The sequence below is a fragment of the Suncus etruscus genome, chromosome 5 (genome assembly GCF_024139225.1).
Source record: "Suncus etruscus isolate mSunEtr1 chromosome 5, mSunEtr1.pri.cur, whole genome shotgun sequence".
NCBI lineage: Eukaryota > Metazoa > Chordata > Mammalia > Eulipotyphla > Soricidae > Suncus > Suncus etruscus.
In genome coordinates this window covers 82,503,252-82,518,739 of record NC_064852.1, presented here as the reverse complement: position 1 = coordinate 82,518,739, position 15,488 = coordinate 82,503,252, and the positions used below count along the sequence as shown (strand labels likewise).

Sequence of the window (15,488 nt, the reverse complement as noted above, 5' to 3'; positions counted from 1 at the left end):
CATATTGTTTATAACTTTTTCTTTTACTTTTGGGGGGCCACATCTGGCTTTTTTGAGGGTTTATTCCTGTGTCTTTGCTCAGGGATCATTCCTGGCAGTATTGGGAGACCACATAGAGTTCCACATTTTGAAAATGGGTCAGCTCCATGCAAGGAAAACACCCTATCCACTGTGCTAGCTATCACTCTGGTTCCTAATATACTTTATTAATATGGAATAAATTAACCAGCTAATTCCTGTGTAGTTTATATCCTTAATTGCAAGATAATTTGGAATGAAACTAGCTTAAATTGACTTTATCTATAAAAAGTTGATTCCTACAATGTAAAATAAATATTTTCTGAGTAAATGAATAATAAATTATATAGTTATTCTGAAACTTTGCTTAAATATTTCCTCAATCCAAATAAAGCAAAACAAAGTTAAGATGTATTGTTCAGGGCTGGAGCAGTAGTGTAAGGAATAAGTTGCTTGCTTTGATGCTGTTCACCCTGGTTTAGATTTCTGGAACCACCTATGTTCCTCCAAGCACCACCTAAAATGATTCAGCAAAAAGTTATGAGTAAACCCTGAACACTATGAGGCATGTCCCCAAACAAAACAAAGATATAATTTCATGCATACTGTAGAGAACATGAGAACAAATTAGGTTTTCAATGAATATTATCTATAAGGGGAAAATAAAGGAAACCTGGTGATTTATGACTGATGACACAGTCCTCAGAAAGCACAAAATTAAACCTTGAATTATGGAAAGAATGAATTAATATGATAGGGTAATATGAATTATCTTCTTTAAATACAATTTTTAAGGTCCTTACTTAAGGAAATAAAAACATGAAAAAAAAAAAGTTGGAGAAATGAGTCAGAGAGAGGACTGGAGGTGAGACTAAATCTGATCCAGGCCCCACAATGATACTGAGCATCCAAGAGTGGCCCTGTTCACCCCACCACAGCAGGACTAAGTAGCACTTAATTGTTGGAGCTGAGAATGGACTCATTGGTCTGGTACTACTGTCCAAGTATTATCAGGAGTGGTCCTCTGGTCTGCATTGCTGAGAAGATTCTCGCTCCTTAAAAAAAAAAAAAACGAAACAAAAAAATCCATAAAAAAAAAAAAAAAGAAAAGAATAACCAGGGGCTGGAGAGATAGCATGGAGGTGAGGCATTTGCCTTTCATGCAGAAGGATGGTGGTTCAAATCCTGGCATCCCATATGGTCCCCTGTGCCTGCCAGGGTCGATTTCTGAGCATAGAGCCAGGAGTAACCCCTGAGCGCTGCCAGGTGTGACCCTCCTCCCCCTCCCAAAAAAAAGAGTAACCTGGAATGATTATTCACCCTACCTCACTTCAAATAACCAAGCACTACTTAAAAAAAAAAAAAAACACCCTATTTTTAAAGGATTTAAATATCTATCGTCAGATTAATGATCTCATAAAATAATTAATCCCAGTATATAGTAGTACTTTCCAGCTTCATCTGCCAAGACAAAATACAATAGACAGAATGGGCTTAAGCACTTGCAGATTTGTTTCTTTTACTTTTGAAGACTGGCAGCAAGATCAGGTTCAGGTATCCCTTCCTGCTTGACTTCCTACTGTGCCCTCTTAAGGCAAGGACTGGGATAATCAAACTGATGTGGCTTCTTTCTGAAAGAGCTCCATTCCCTTCAGAGTTCCCCTGCCCTCTTGACCTCTGCTAAGCTTAGTTATCTCCTAAAGGCACCTTCTCTGGATACATTCCCTAGGAGCCAGGAATGTGACATTTTAATATTGTGAAGGGACACAATTCAACCCAGAGCAATTTCAAAATGCCCTGTGCTAGTTTCAATGTGGTCATTTCTTTCCTTTTCCTTTTGTCAATGCATATTGAAAGTCTATTGTTTCTAACAATTTTTTATTTCGTACCTTGTCTGAAAGGGAAATGGCAGAAATATTTAAATCATTACCTGCTCATGTGCTCATAATTGAATATAAAGAAAGGAACTTATTTAAAATTCTTTTATAGACTTACTTCTCATATTCCAGTGTGAGGGATGCAAAATAGAATTAGTGCCCAATGATAGCACCAAAGAGTGTTGTCAGAATCTGGAATACTTTCTTTTTTTATATTTATTAAGTGTGTGGAGCATTTATTATTTGTTAAATGATTAAATCTTCATAATTCTATTGAGAAAAATTAATTTTAATATATATATTTTATTTAAACACTTTGATTACATACATGATTGTGTTTAGGTTTCAGTCATGTAAAGAACACCCCCTTCACCAGTGCAACATTCCCATCACCAATGTCCCAAATCTCCCTCCTCCCCACCCAACCCCCACCTGTACTCTAGACAGGCTTTCTATTTCCCTCATACATTTTCATTATTAGGACAGTTCAAAATGTAGTTATTTCTCTAACTAAACTCATCCCTGTTTGTGGAATACTTTCTTAGAGAAAAAATATGAGCTGACTTTTATAGAAAATAAATTTTTTCCAGGGACTGCAAAGGGACAGGACTGGGACATATATGAATTATTGCTCTTGCCTTGCATGTGACTAACTCTGGTTGATCTCAGGAAATACATGTGGTTCCCTGAGTATGACCATGATTGATTGCTGAGCACAGTGCCAGGAGTAATCCCTAAATAGTGCTAGGTGTGGCCCAATTTTTTTCCAGATATAATCAAAAGGTAAAAAGTATTGCAGGCCCAGAAAAGGTATCTATAAAAGCACAGTAGGCATACAGAATGCTGAATGCACTAACCAAGAGATCCAGGAAGCTGAAATTCAGGAAAGAAAATGGACAGTGGCATTTTTTTTTAACCTGGAAAAAGACATTTTCTAGTAAGCAGAGGACAGTAGTCATTGTGCAGATAGAAAGGGAAAGAGAAATAACCCTAAGGACAAGGTAATGATGTCCTTGTAAATCTAACGAGAGTATAAGTAAAACTGAGGAAGTGAACCTGAATCCAAGAAAGATCCCATATTTAGTGTGTCAGAAGAGGGAGTTTAGTTAGAAACGATGGCAACTGGATCAGAACAGAAAAACAATTCTTAGTATCAGGGAATTGGAAATATATAAAACCCCCAATAGATATCTATGATTACTATCTATTCTCTATAATACCACTTAATTGACTATAAAGTAATTAACATAAGTTTTAGTTCACCTAACAGATATCAATAAAACCAATAAATATGCAATATATAAGTCCACTTATTAGGAGGCTGATAGATATTTCTAAATATGAATGACTTGGTGCAGAATCTCAGGTTTTGAGATGCATTATTTTTTCTGTCATTCTAAGACCATTAAAATGTATTAGTCGATCTGAATATTAAACATATTTTACATGCATATTTATTCCACTTGTCTATGCATTCTATAAAGACGAAGCTTTGCCATGTTTATATTTTACTTTAATATCCACCATAGTCTCCCTGTAATCCATACAATTTTGATGAGATAATAAAAAAGATGAAGCCTTTATCATTAAAAGTGATTTTAGAGAGGTTGGCGAGATAGTATGGAGGTAAGTGTTTACCTTCCATGTAGAAGGACGGTGGTTCGAATCCCATCATCCCATATGGTCCCCCGTGCCTGCCAGGGTTGATTTCTGAGCGTAGAGCCAGGAGTAACCCCTGAGCACTGCTGGGTGTGACCAAAAAACCAAAAAAGGAAAAAAAAAAAGAATAAAAAAGAAAAGAAAAGAAAAAGTGATTCTAGAGAACAAATCATTAATGAATATTAAAGGTTAGTAAATACTGTGCTGTGAAGCTACATTGAGAAAAATAGCTACAGTGAAGTTAGTAAATGAATAATTAATTGAACATCAGGAGAATATTAGAATTGCTTGAATTAATTTTAAAAATATTGATGTCAGGCTTTAACTTTGAAAAATTTGATTTGATATTTAAATTGATCATTCTATTAATAAGAATCTAAAATTCCTTGATTAAAGAGACTTAAGTAATGAGTATAAAATTTTCCAAAATTGGGCCAGGTAGGTGGCGCTGGAGGTAAGGTGTCTGCCTTGCAAGCGCTAGCCAAGGAAGGACCGCGGTTCGATCCCCCGGCGTCCCATATGGTCCCCCCAAGCCAGGGGCGATTTCTGAGCACATAGCCATGAGTAACCCCTGAGCGTCAAACGGGTGTGGCCCAAAAACCAAAAAAAAAAAAATTTTTTTTCCAAAATTATTTTCTTAAGTAATTGTGAAATAAGCTAAAAAGTTGTTGATGGTTGAGTTTTGGTCATACAATGTTCCACCAGCCCTTTACCAATGCTTACTTCATGCCACCAATTTCCCCAGTTACCTTTTGTCCCCCCACTTTCACCAGCAGCCTACTTCTGTGGCTGACATTTTTCTTCTCTCTGTTTCTGTCTCACTCTCTTTTTTCCTTTAAGGCACTCTAGTTTGTCATACTATTTATTACTGAAGGAGTATTATGCCTATCACTTTACAATTCCCAGTTCTTGTCCAGAGTGATCATTTCCAATAGTTACCGTCATCATGGTCCTTTGTTTTATTTTGTTTTGTTTTGTTTTTGTTTTTGGGTCACACCTGGCGGCACTCAGGGGTTACTTCTGGCTCTATGCTCAGAAATTGCTCCTGGGACCATATGGAATGCCAGAACTTGAACCACATCCTTATGCATGCAAGGCAAATGCCCTACCTCCAAGCTATCTCTCTGGACCCCCCTTTTCTGTTTTAACTACACTTTCCACCCATCATTTCTGTTGCCGTTGGGTAATATTACGAGTATATATTTTATCTGACCAAGAAGTTTCAACCTTAGACCTAAGATTGTTATTTTAGTTATTTCATCATTATTTTTCATGACTCATTCTCCACTTATTTTAAATGATCTTTTACATAAAAATATTTTATGAGATATGACTATAAATATAAAGTTTAATAAAATATTTTCAGTACTTTTTAGCTTAGTGAAGAAGATAAACCATACAATTTTGTATCTTATAGTTTGTGTATTTGATAAAATGAAACAAGGAATGAGAGGCAACATCCTACTGTCATTAAATGAATTGATTTTGTGGCTATAGAGCTGTTTGCTTCAATAGTAATATATAAACACATATATATAAAATATATGTGATATGTATAAAATATATGAATATATGTGCATATCTTTCTAAGTTTCTCTAGTAATGATGTTATTATCTGAGCCTTTGACAATTTTCTAATGACAGTACTTATTTACTTAACTCTTTCAATATTTAGATGTTAAAGAAATATGTTTGTTAATACTGTGCTGCTTTTTGTTTCTGTTTGAACACTACTGCAAACAACTTCTGTTTGTCCAGATTTACAGTTAGGCTAATCAAACCTCATGTTCAGTGGTTGGCATATTAACTATTCAGACTGTCTTCTCTCTAAAAAGATGACAGCCATGAATGCTTATAATCCATAAAACATGAGAAATTCAATATTCCATGTGTGTTTTCCTTCATTTTGGGTTCAGATGGATGATCAGAAATGCTGTACTTTTTCATGGGGTTTTTTAAGTGGTATTTGAAAAAGATCTTTAAACTCACTATCAGAAAAGAGGAAGGTCTGTAAAGGCTACTGGTATTGACCTTGTTACTATGGAAACACCTCTTTAGTGGTTATGTTTTAAAAATAAAACACACGATTCAATTTCCTTTTCCATAACTCATAGAGCCATAAATTCTGCTTTTTGATATGATTTCAAATATCTCACAGTCCAATGACTTTCGATTCTTTTTTGAAAAAATGTTCAGTTTTATTGTATTTTCTAACCTTTTGTGCTTTCGAAAAACAGAGGTTGCAAGGCAATTTAATTGCTTTCCAGAGAGTGTGCTAGTATAAGAATGCAATAACACAGTTCTTATATATTTTTTCAAACTCAATTCAAAGGTATTATTATCATGAAAACTTTTATTCTGTGCCTTATTAGTATTCATTTCTTTACATACAATGGAAATTATATAGTGCACAATCAAAATCTGCAGCTGTGTTATCTTCATTTTTCTTTCCCAACATTTTATTCAATAGTGCATTGCTCTAAATACAGATATAAAAGCATCCATTTTTTTCAACAGGTATTTTTGTATATAAAATGTGCCTTCCAAAAAGTTTCTCTACATATTCATTTTTTTCACCCTCTTCATTCTCTTCATTTTAGCTCTGAAATTCTATGATTCAGTGGTATCCAATCTTTTTTGAAGAGAAACGAAGGAAAAGATGAAACAAGGCAAAGGGTTGATGCATATTTGAAAAAGAGAACAATTATTCTATTAAATCAAAGCCACATATATTCTTACAATATGAATCACTATCCCTATTGGTGCAAATTGTAACCACTATATAACCCTAAGAGGTTGAAATAAAAGTGAAATTATTGACCTACATAACTGTACATGTCAATGATAGCTTTATTAGATATTATATTTATGATCTCTTAGGCCTCATAGTTTCTCTTTTTTCATCTCTTGATATTGCTTCCTGCTTTCTGTTTTAAATATGACCCAACTTGTGACAAGAAGGTAACAACAATTCCAGCCTACACCCCATTCAAGTTTATAAAAAGAGAAAGTGCTTTCTCTTTTCAGTTACTTTCAACTTTTTTTCTAGTAATAGTTCTGATTGACTCTAATGAAGACCTATGATATTTTCAAGCCCTATCATCATGATCTATGTTGAGTTGGTAGGATGAAGATTATATGTCTACCCTTAGTAATAAAGATCGGGTCAACTAAACTAAAGCATATGCACTGAGAATGGAAGAAAGGCTGAGCTCAAAGGAAATCAAGGCAGTGAAGCCAGGAGAGGAGGCAGTAGCCAATGCGTGGTGCAAATTACAGATGTCTGTGTCAGGTGAAAGAAGGTTACTAGTAATCTTTAGGAATTTCAGGCAAATGATAGGGTTGAAAATTGGGTTGATAGAACCAAGACTTAACTTAATGATAGGGAACTGAATTTTGCAAATCTCCCTCCTCCCTATTTGTTTTTGAAGAACATGAATGAAAATAGCATGGCAAGCAGTGGCTTCAGAAAATGAGTTATATGGTGACGTTGATGATAATGATAGTATATTTAACTACAAGATATGTTAAATGTGCTATAATTAATTAACTTAAATATTCTAGATCTTGAAAAGTTGATATAGAATAATCCCTGTGAAGAGTCTAAAATGCTTCTTCCTATTAAAATAATAAGCATATGAAGAATAAAATACAGATACATCCTGAAAACCAGTTAGGGAAGTTAGCGTTAATGTCTAGCAGTCTCTATTTTTCAGAAATTAGAGAATATTTGAAAATGTGGGTAGTTTGTATCTAAATTTTTATGAGTTAGTTTAGGAACTTTCACCATACAAAGTGAGAAGTGATCTACACCTAGGAATAATATAGTCACACTGCTAAATTATTTTAATTCATGTTTTATATGTTCTCTTAATGTTTTATTAATATTTTGGTTTTTTTCCATAATATCCAGCATATGCTAACATGCTGGATATATGCATATTCATTAGTATATTAGTCAACAGTGTTTATCACTCTAGTAAAATTTACCAAAAACTGTTGAATAGTTGAAGAAATGAACGAATTCAGATACTTTCTTGTTTTAGTTCATTCAACTTGAATACAAATGAAAAATATTAAAAGAAATAAAACAATGATTACCTTGATAAATTAAAAATATGCAAAAAGTTATCTAATAATTTTTTAAGTATATAGTAATGCTAGCAAAAGTTGCTGAATTATTTGCTTTAATAACATTTGATTATAGTCTGACACACTAATAGAGCTACTGGTATATTTTCTCAGACAGGTTGCCTATACAAAGTAACAAATAGAACTATTGTCAGGCAAGAGTGATGGCTCAGTTGTAGGGCGTTTGCCTTGCACGTGGCTGACCCAGGACAGACCGTGGTTCGATCTCGCGGTATCCCATATGGTACGCCAAGATAGGAGCGTATCTTAGCACATAGCCAGGAGTAACCTCTGAGCTTCACTGGGTGTGGCCCCAAATTAAAATAAATAAATAAAACCATTGTCAATATCTATAGGAAAAATGTAAGACAACATATTCTCAGAGAAGATTAGCTTAATCACTTATTAGTGGAACTTAATGTAAAAATTCATTCAAGTAGCTGAAGAGATGGGTCAACATGCTAGATAATGTATTTTAAATGTGGAAGATGCAGGTTTTATCATCTCTGGCCTCACCCCAGAAGTTTATTGGCATAAGATCGACTCTGGGCTCCAGACATACCAGTCTGGACAATCCCTGAGTCATTCTCCATGTTCCCGATGAAACTTTTTTGTACTTTTGATGTTGTTGGTGTCAGATTACTGTTTTTAAAGATTCTGGATTCTGTACATTTCCTTCCTCGAAGTCAGGCTGATGTGGAGCATCCTCTAGTTTCACCTCACCATTAGATGCTGAGAGACCTGCCCTGCAAGCAGGTTGTTGCTAAGTCGCCTGGGTGTTGAGAGCACTCTTTGGAGTAAGTCAATGCCAGAGCAGTGGTAGGGTCTTCCCTGGTAGAGGTTTGCGTCCTGGTTATGTTATAGACAATTGTGGTTTTTCCATAGATGGTATCCATTGTTCAGGGGTGTATGGACAATGCCCATTCTTCTGAGGTCTAAGCCAAATCATTATGCCAATGTTCAGGGTATAAGGCCTAACAGCATTACAAAATGTGTATTCCCATCTCTATTAGATAAGAACTTGTTTGCATATGTAATATTTTCCCATAAAAATGGAACTTTTATATGTGTGCTAACCAGAGCATTTAACTGGTTGCCTCTGGTTGAAGATGTTAATATGTAAAGCTCTCAACAAAAACAGTCTCTCTGAGATTGTATGATTTAGAAGGGGCCTATATTCATTTGAAAGGGTTGGGCAAGGTGTGAGATTTGATCCTCTTGATCAAAGGGCTGATGTTCTAAGCTCATTTTACAAAATCAATTTAAAACCTCCCTACTCTTAAACATCAACCCATCATACACAAAAGGTTTGGATTTTTCAGCATAAGGGAGCCAAGCTCTCATTCCCATTCTCTTGAAAATATTCCCCAAACCATAACTATAATATGCTAGGAGTCCTTTTTGCACGGTAATACATATATTAAAATATTGAAAGTATGCTCTTTATATGCAGAAGTCTAATAGTAAGTGTCTATAATGTTTGGTCATGATCTCTGAAGCTTGTAAGACATGTTGAAGGACTCTGTTTATTCTCAATATGGCTTTTATTTGTGCTTATTGTTTTTCAAAAGTATATTTACTTTTTGATTTTTAGAAAATCAAATATTACAAATGAATTTCTAATGAAAGAGCAGTTTAATTCCAAGAAATCCTTTTCTATTTTAATGCATTTATTCAATAAATTAATGTTTGGGGGTTTTTTGTTTGTTTTTGTGCTGAGTATTGAAACCAGGTTTCATGCATATGAGGCCACTGTCAAAGAAAGACTGGTCTTATTTTTCAGCTCTGTCTTTTAGCATTTACATCTTTACTTCTGGGGAACAAATTTATAATCACTGTTTCAAAATTCTAACTTTTGCCTTGTCAAAAAATAGGTGAGGACTTAGCTCTCTTAAGATATCTTTCCTTTTTCCTTTTTTTTAAGTCATATAATATCCAAATATAGATGTAACACAACCTTTAAAATTAACTAGTTACATTTGTCTTCTATACCACAAGAAATACATCATTATTTTTAAAATGATTTATAATTTCTAGGCCTAATATATTTTCAGAAATTAAATTTTAGGGGCCAGAGTGATAGCACAGCAGTAGTGGTTTGCCTTGTATATGGCTGACTTAGGATAGACCTCAGTTTATTCCTGGCATCACATATGTCCCCCAAAGCCAGGGGTGATTTCTGAGCACATATCCAGGAGTAACCCCTGAGCATCACGAGGTATAGCCCAAAAAACAAGACCAAAAAATTATTTTAAAAAGTTAAATTTTAGAATTAATACATGCTTATAGTTTTTGTAACTATGTGTTTATATGTATGTATGCAGACATATAAATACATATATGTTCTCTCCCACTATCAAGACACTACCAGATTGCTACATTGATCATAATTAATAAATAAGTACATCCTTATCACCAAATGTCTGTCACTCATTTACATTTTATTCATGTTATTATATATTTCATGGATTAGAACACATGTATTATGCCATGGAACTATCAATATATGATCATGCAAATAACTTCTATGGACCTAAATATTCTCAGTGCCCTCTCCCATTCAACCTGTCCCTTTCCCCTTTCCCCTATACACTGATTATTTATTTATTTATTGGGTTTTGTGTCACACTGAAAATTACTCCTTGTCTCTATGCTCAGAATTTACTTTCATTGAGGTTCAGGGGACCATATATGGTGTTGCTGCATGCTAGACAATCCCATTACTTGATTTACTATCTATGGCCACCATTGATACTTTCTTAACTGTTACCATATCTCTGTATTTTCTAAAGGTTGAAAACATACAATGTATAAATTTTGTAGACTGACTTCCTTCACCTAGTGATATGCACTTAAGTTTCTTCCATGTCTTTGATTTTTGATAGCTTTTTTTTTTTTACTACTAAAAAATGTTCTGGTTACTTCCAAGCTTTGGCAACTATAAATATCTCTCTGCATGTCTTCAAGTGGACATGTTTAAAAATATTTCCGTTTGATTGTTTTTGGGTTTTGAGAGCCCTACACTGCAATATTCAGGTTTTAATTCTGATACTGTGCTCAGAGTCAACAAATGACTTATTCCTTGTACTATCTCTGGCCCCATAGCTTGGAATCTTTGATATAAATACAAAGCAGTGTGAATGCTAAATTGTATGTTAAGAATATGATTAGTTTTAGGGCTGGTGCAATAGTACTGTGGGTAGGGCACAATACTATTTACACAGTACTAGTACACATTTGATCCAGTTTGCACTGGCAGAACTTATGTCCCTAAGCTTGCTGGGAATGCTCCTTAAGCTTATGGGTGGCCCAAATAACAAACAAACAAAATTTATATATGTAGTTTTGTAAGAAATTACCAAACTCTTACAAAGTGGCTGAATTATATCGCATTTTTAACAGCAAATTATAAAAATTCCCTTTGCTCCACAACCAGCCAGTGAAAGTGTCAGTGTTCTGGATTTTAACCATGTTGCTTAGTGTGGAGGGCATGTTATTTTAATGTCTCAGATTTTTTATTTTCTCCTCTGATTATATTATATTGAGTAACTTTCTTATGTCTGCAAATCCTACACATGCACAAGTTATGCAAAAAAAAATTGGCTACTTAAAACATCAATCATCACTTTGCACCGTCAGGGATCTGGTGATGGGATGCTGAGGATCAAACCCGAATGTCACAGAGTCACATATGCAAGTCATGTGATCTACCCCTGAGTTTCATCTCCACTTCTGAATCCTAAATGTGATTTCACAGGAGTTGTGTGTGTGTGTGTGTGTGTGTGTGTGTGTGTGTGTGTGTGTGTGTGTGTATATATATAAAATATCTTTACTTAAACTCCATGATTACAAATATATTTGCAGTTGAGTTTCTGTCCTTTAAGCATCTGTTTTCCTTTCTCAAAAATGCCTTCTTCAGGATGAAGAGTGAGATGGCTTAAAAGCTGACTGGTTCTTTGCGTTCCAGACCTTGGAGCACAACAGAGTATGGTTTCAAAATTTGAGAAAAAAAAAATGTTTTCTCTATTGTTTGTTCCACTATCCCCTCCCATCTGGATTTATCTCCCTTTTAAATTCCTGTAGTAGTCTTTTGTTTGTTTAATAAAGAAAAATAATTTTCATTAAAAGGATTTACTTAGAATGTTGTGAGGAGAAAGAGGAATGCATCTCAAAAGAGAATATGAATTTTTTTTCAGAATGGATAAAAACAGGAATGAGATAAATGCATGTTCAGGAGAGGAGATGGGGCAAGTACTTAACTTGCCAGAAACCTATACAGATTGAATACCTGGCAAGTGAAATGGTAACCGGTATTAACCCGTTAGTGATCCCAGAGAGCAGTAAACAGAATCAGGAGTAAGCTAGAAGCACTGCTGGATGTGGCCAAAAAGAGGGGGAGGCTGGAAAATGCTTCATATGACTTTGGAGAGCTTATAATTCCTCCAAATTGTGCTGGCCTAGAAATCTTTACCTACATAAAATTAATCTGGGCATTTTCACAGGGAACATCTGCACTGTTGATAGCCCTTTCATGTTTTGTTATGAACCTTAGAGTCTCCCATAGCTTCTTTTTTTCTTCTGATGGATTTTTAGGGGAGGGGTTCTGCATCTGGATTGTGTCTCAGTTTCTTTAAATTCAAAGAGCTCAGTATTTGCATCTCAAATGATGTGGTCACAGGCATTTAAGCTACTTGAGGGGTATGTAATTTCTAAAGTTTGGAAAAGAGAAAAAAATATGTTCCATAAAAATCCTACAATCTTTTCTTCTTTATTCCCACACAACTGATTCCACTGTAACAACTGTGGTCACTAGATGTGAGAGATCTATGGGGGGTGGGTGGGTGGGAGAAATGAATGGAATTAAAAGTATATCTTGGGGCTGGAGAGATAGCACAGCGGCCGGCGTTTGCCTTGCAAGCAGCCAATCCAGGACCTAAGGTGGTTGGTTCTAATCCCAGTGTCCCATATGGTCCCCCGTGCCTGCCAGGAGCTATTTCTGAGCAGATAGCCAGGAGTAACGCCTGAGCACCGCCGGGTATAGCCCACCCACCCCCCATAAAAAAAGTATATCTTTGTTTTTCTGAACATTTTTTAGAACTCCCCAAATTGCAAATTCATTGTTTCTGCCTGTTAATTATACATTTATCAAAAGTTGTTGTGGTTTCAGTTTGTTAAAGATAATGATAGGATAATTTTCCATTGCTTCCAAACACTATTTCGAACACTATTTGCCACCCACAAAACTCAAGATTGTCTAATACATGCACGATTATACTATCTTATTACAGTAAAATTTAAAACCAAATAGTTTTTGGAAGTGAACAAAGTTTTCTGGTCAAAAAGGAAAACTGGCCTTTGTTATTCTTTAGGAAGTTAATGTTATGTATTCGAGAAATCAACTTAAACTTTAAAGTAACATAAATTTTAAAATAGGCTAAAAATGTGATCAATATTTTTTTTAAAAAAAGCTATGTAGAAGGTTAACAGATACATGAAAACATCTGCAACTTGAGTAATTATCAGGGAGATGAATGAAAACCACAATGAGTTATCACATTACGCATCTTTGATTATTATTAAAAACACAAGAAATAAGAAATTCAGGGGCCGGAGCAATAGCACAGTGGTAGGGCATTTGCCTTGCATGCAGCTGACCAGGAAGGACCTGGGTTTGATCCCTGGCTCATATGGTCCCCCGAGCCAGGAGTGATTTCTGAACACATAGCCAGGAGTAAGCCCTGAGTGTCACTGGGTGTGCCCAGAAAGCAAACAAACAAACAAAATTCAATCAGAATATGAAAAGGAATCTTTGGAAATTGTTAATGAAAATATAAATTGTTTTAGCCACTGTAGATTATGGTTAGAAATTCCTCAAAAAATTATAAAATAAATATACATGATTTAGCAATTCTACTCCTGGGTATTAAACCAAATAATATAAAAACCACACAAACTTGCAAAAAATTTATGTACCTTCCTGTTATTTTGATATGAAAGACAAGAAAATAACCTAAGTGTCTGCCACTTAGGTTATCCACCACTGGATAAATTAAATAATAAAATAATATAAGCACACAACTATATATCTATATATACACAGAGACTATTTTTAGGCAGAATTAAAAGGAAATTAACCACTTACAAATGAATAAATATTAAGAAATTGTGCTAAATTAAATAACAGAGAAAGGCAACTGCCATATAATAATACTTATTTGTAAATCTCAACAAAAAAAAAACAAAAAGCTTATTGATAGAGAAAATATTGAGAGTGGAGTATATATAAAACAGTGAAGGGGTCAGAATTCCATTTATTAATAAATGTTTATTTATAAAGTATAATGCGTAGCATGTGAGTTTAGTTAATACTACAGTATTGTATAGTTGTACAGTGCTAAGAAAGTAAATTAAAAAACCTTATCACATATTGAGACAAAATAAGAGAATATGCAGTATCAAAACAACAATAAACTTTGGACCATGTATTACACAGACTGATTACCAAGCAGTGAGATGAATGTAGAGCAGATGTAGGGATATATGGCTAATGTAGGGTTAATGTAGGCCAGTTGTGGAGGAATGTAGTAACTACATCAAAACCATCTGTTTATTTTATTTTATTTTTGACAGCAACTGGTGGTACGTAAGGCTTACTCCTAGCTTTGTGTTCAGGGGTCACTCCTGGCAGTGCTGAAGGGACACAAACTTGTGTTGATTGTACGCAGAGCAAGCACACTCAACTTTAACACTATTTTAACCATATTATCTAAACTATAACAAATTTTTAAAAAAATTTAACCACAAGAAAAAGCTTTCTGTGTGGTGACTTATATTAACTATATTATATTTTACTAAGGGTGATAATTTTACATAGATTTATCAAATATTCAATATTGTTGCTCACTAGAAAATAATATAATTGATATAAAATAAGAAGTGTAAGTAAAAAATAAATTTAAATATCACTGTATTTATATTCTATTAGTTCTAATAATAAAATATGAATTTTTAATTATCTTTACTTGCAATAAAATACAAAAAGCACATTTTCTTTGTAGTCTTACATAGTAATATATGTATGTATTATATTAAATTTTTTATAACTTACATAACATAAAATAATGCTGATTGCAATAACCTTGTATATGTGTAGGATTATCTGCCTATATGTGTAGAGAGTTTAAAAATAAAGGGTTGGTCAATTTATACCTTTTAAAATTTTAAGTGACTGATCTGGTAATCAGGCAATTTGCCTTTTTATACATTTAAATCTTAATTATCTTTTTTGTTTGTTTTGATATTGGGCCACATCCAGCAGTACTTAAGACTTAATTCTGGCTTTGCACTCAGGTATCATTCCTGCTAGTATTCAGGAGACTATGTCAGGTACTGGGAATCGAACACAAATCAGCTACATTCAAGGCAAGCACCTACCCATGATACTAGCACTCTGGCCTAGGGTGACAAATATCTTATAATTTAAAGACTTCCCTTTTATACTCAAATTTTAATTTTCATTCATTCGCAATATGTCTACACTATGGTAGAAACAGAGCTACAACTTATCTTGGGAGACTGGCAGCTAGGGTAAGATATTCTCTGGAGTGATATGAACAACTTCAAATAATCTAAAATTATCTAAAATGACCTCACAACTAGAAATTGCACCAATTCCAGACAACCAATTGAGCAGAAAATTGGTACATGAGGTAGAATAATGAGCATTTACTATGAATATCAAAGCTTAAGTGAACAATTTCATTTTTTATCATAAAATTGCTGCTCATTTGGTTTCATTCATGT

The 15,488-nt window shown here is 34.3% G+C and overlaps 1 protein-coding gene across 1 annotated transcript in view; it reads left to right on the top strand.

Moving 5' to 3' along the window:
• SLC38A11 (solute carrier family 38 member 11) overlaps window positions 1–15,488 on the top strand; it is a 64,589-nt gene that overhangs the window by 24,953 nt on the left and 24,148 nt on the right. The window lies entirely within an intron of this gene.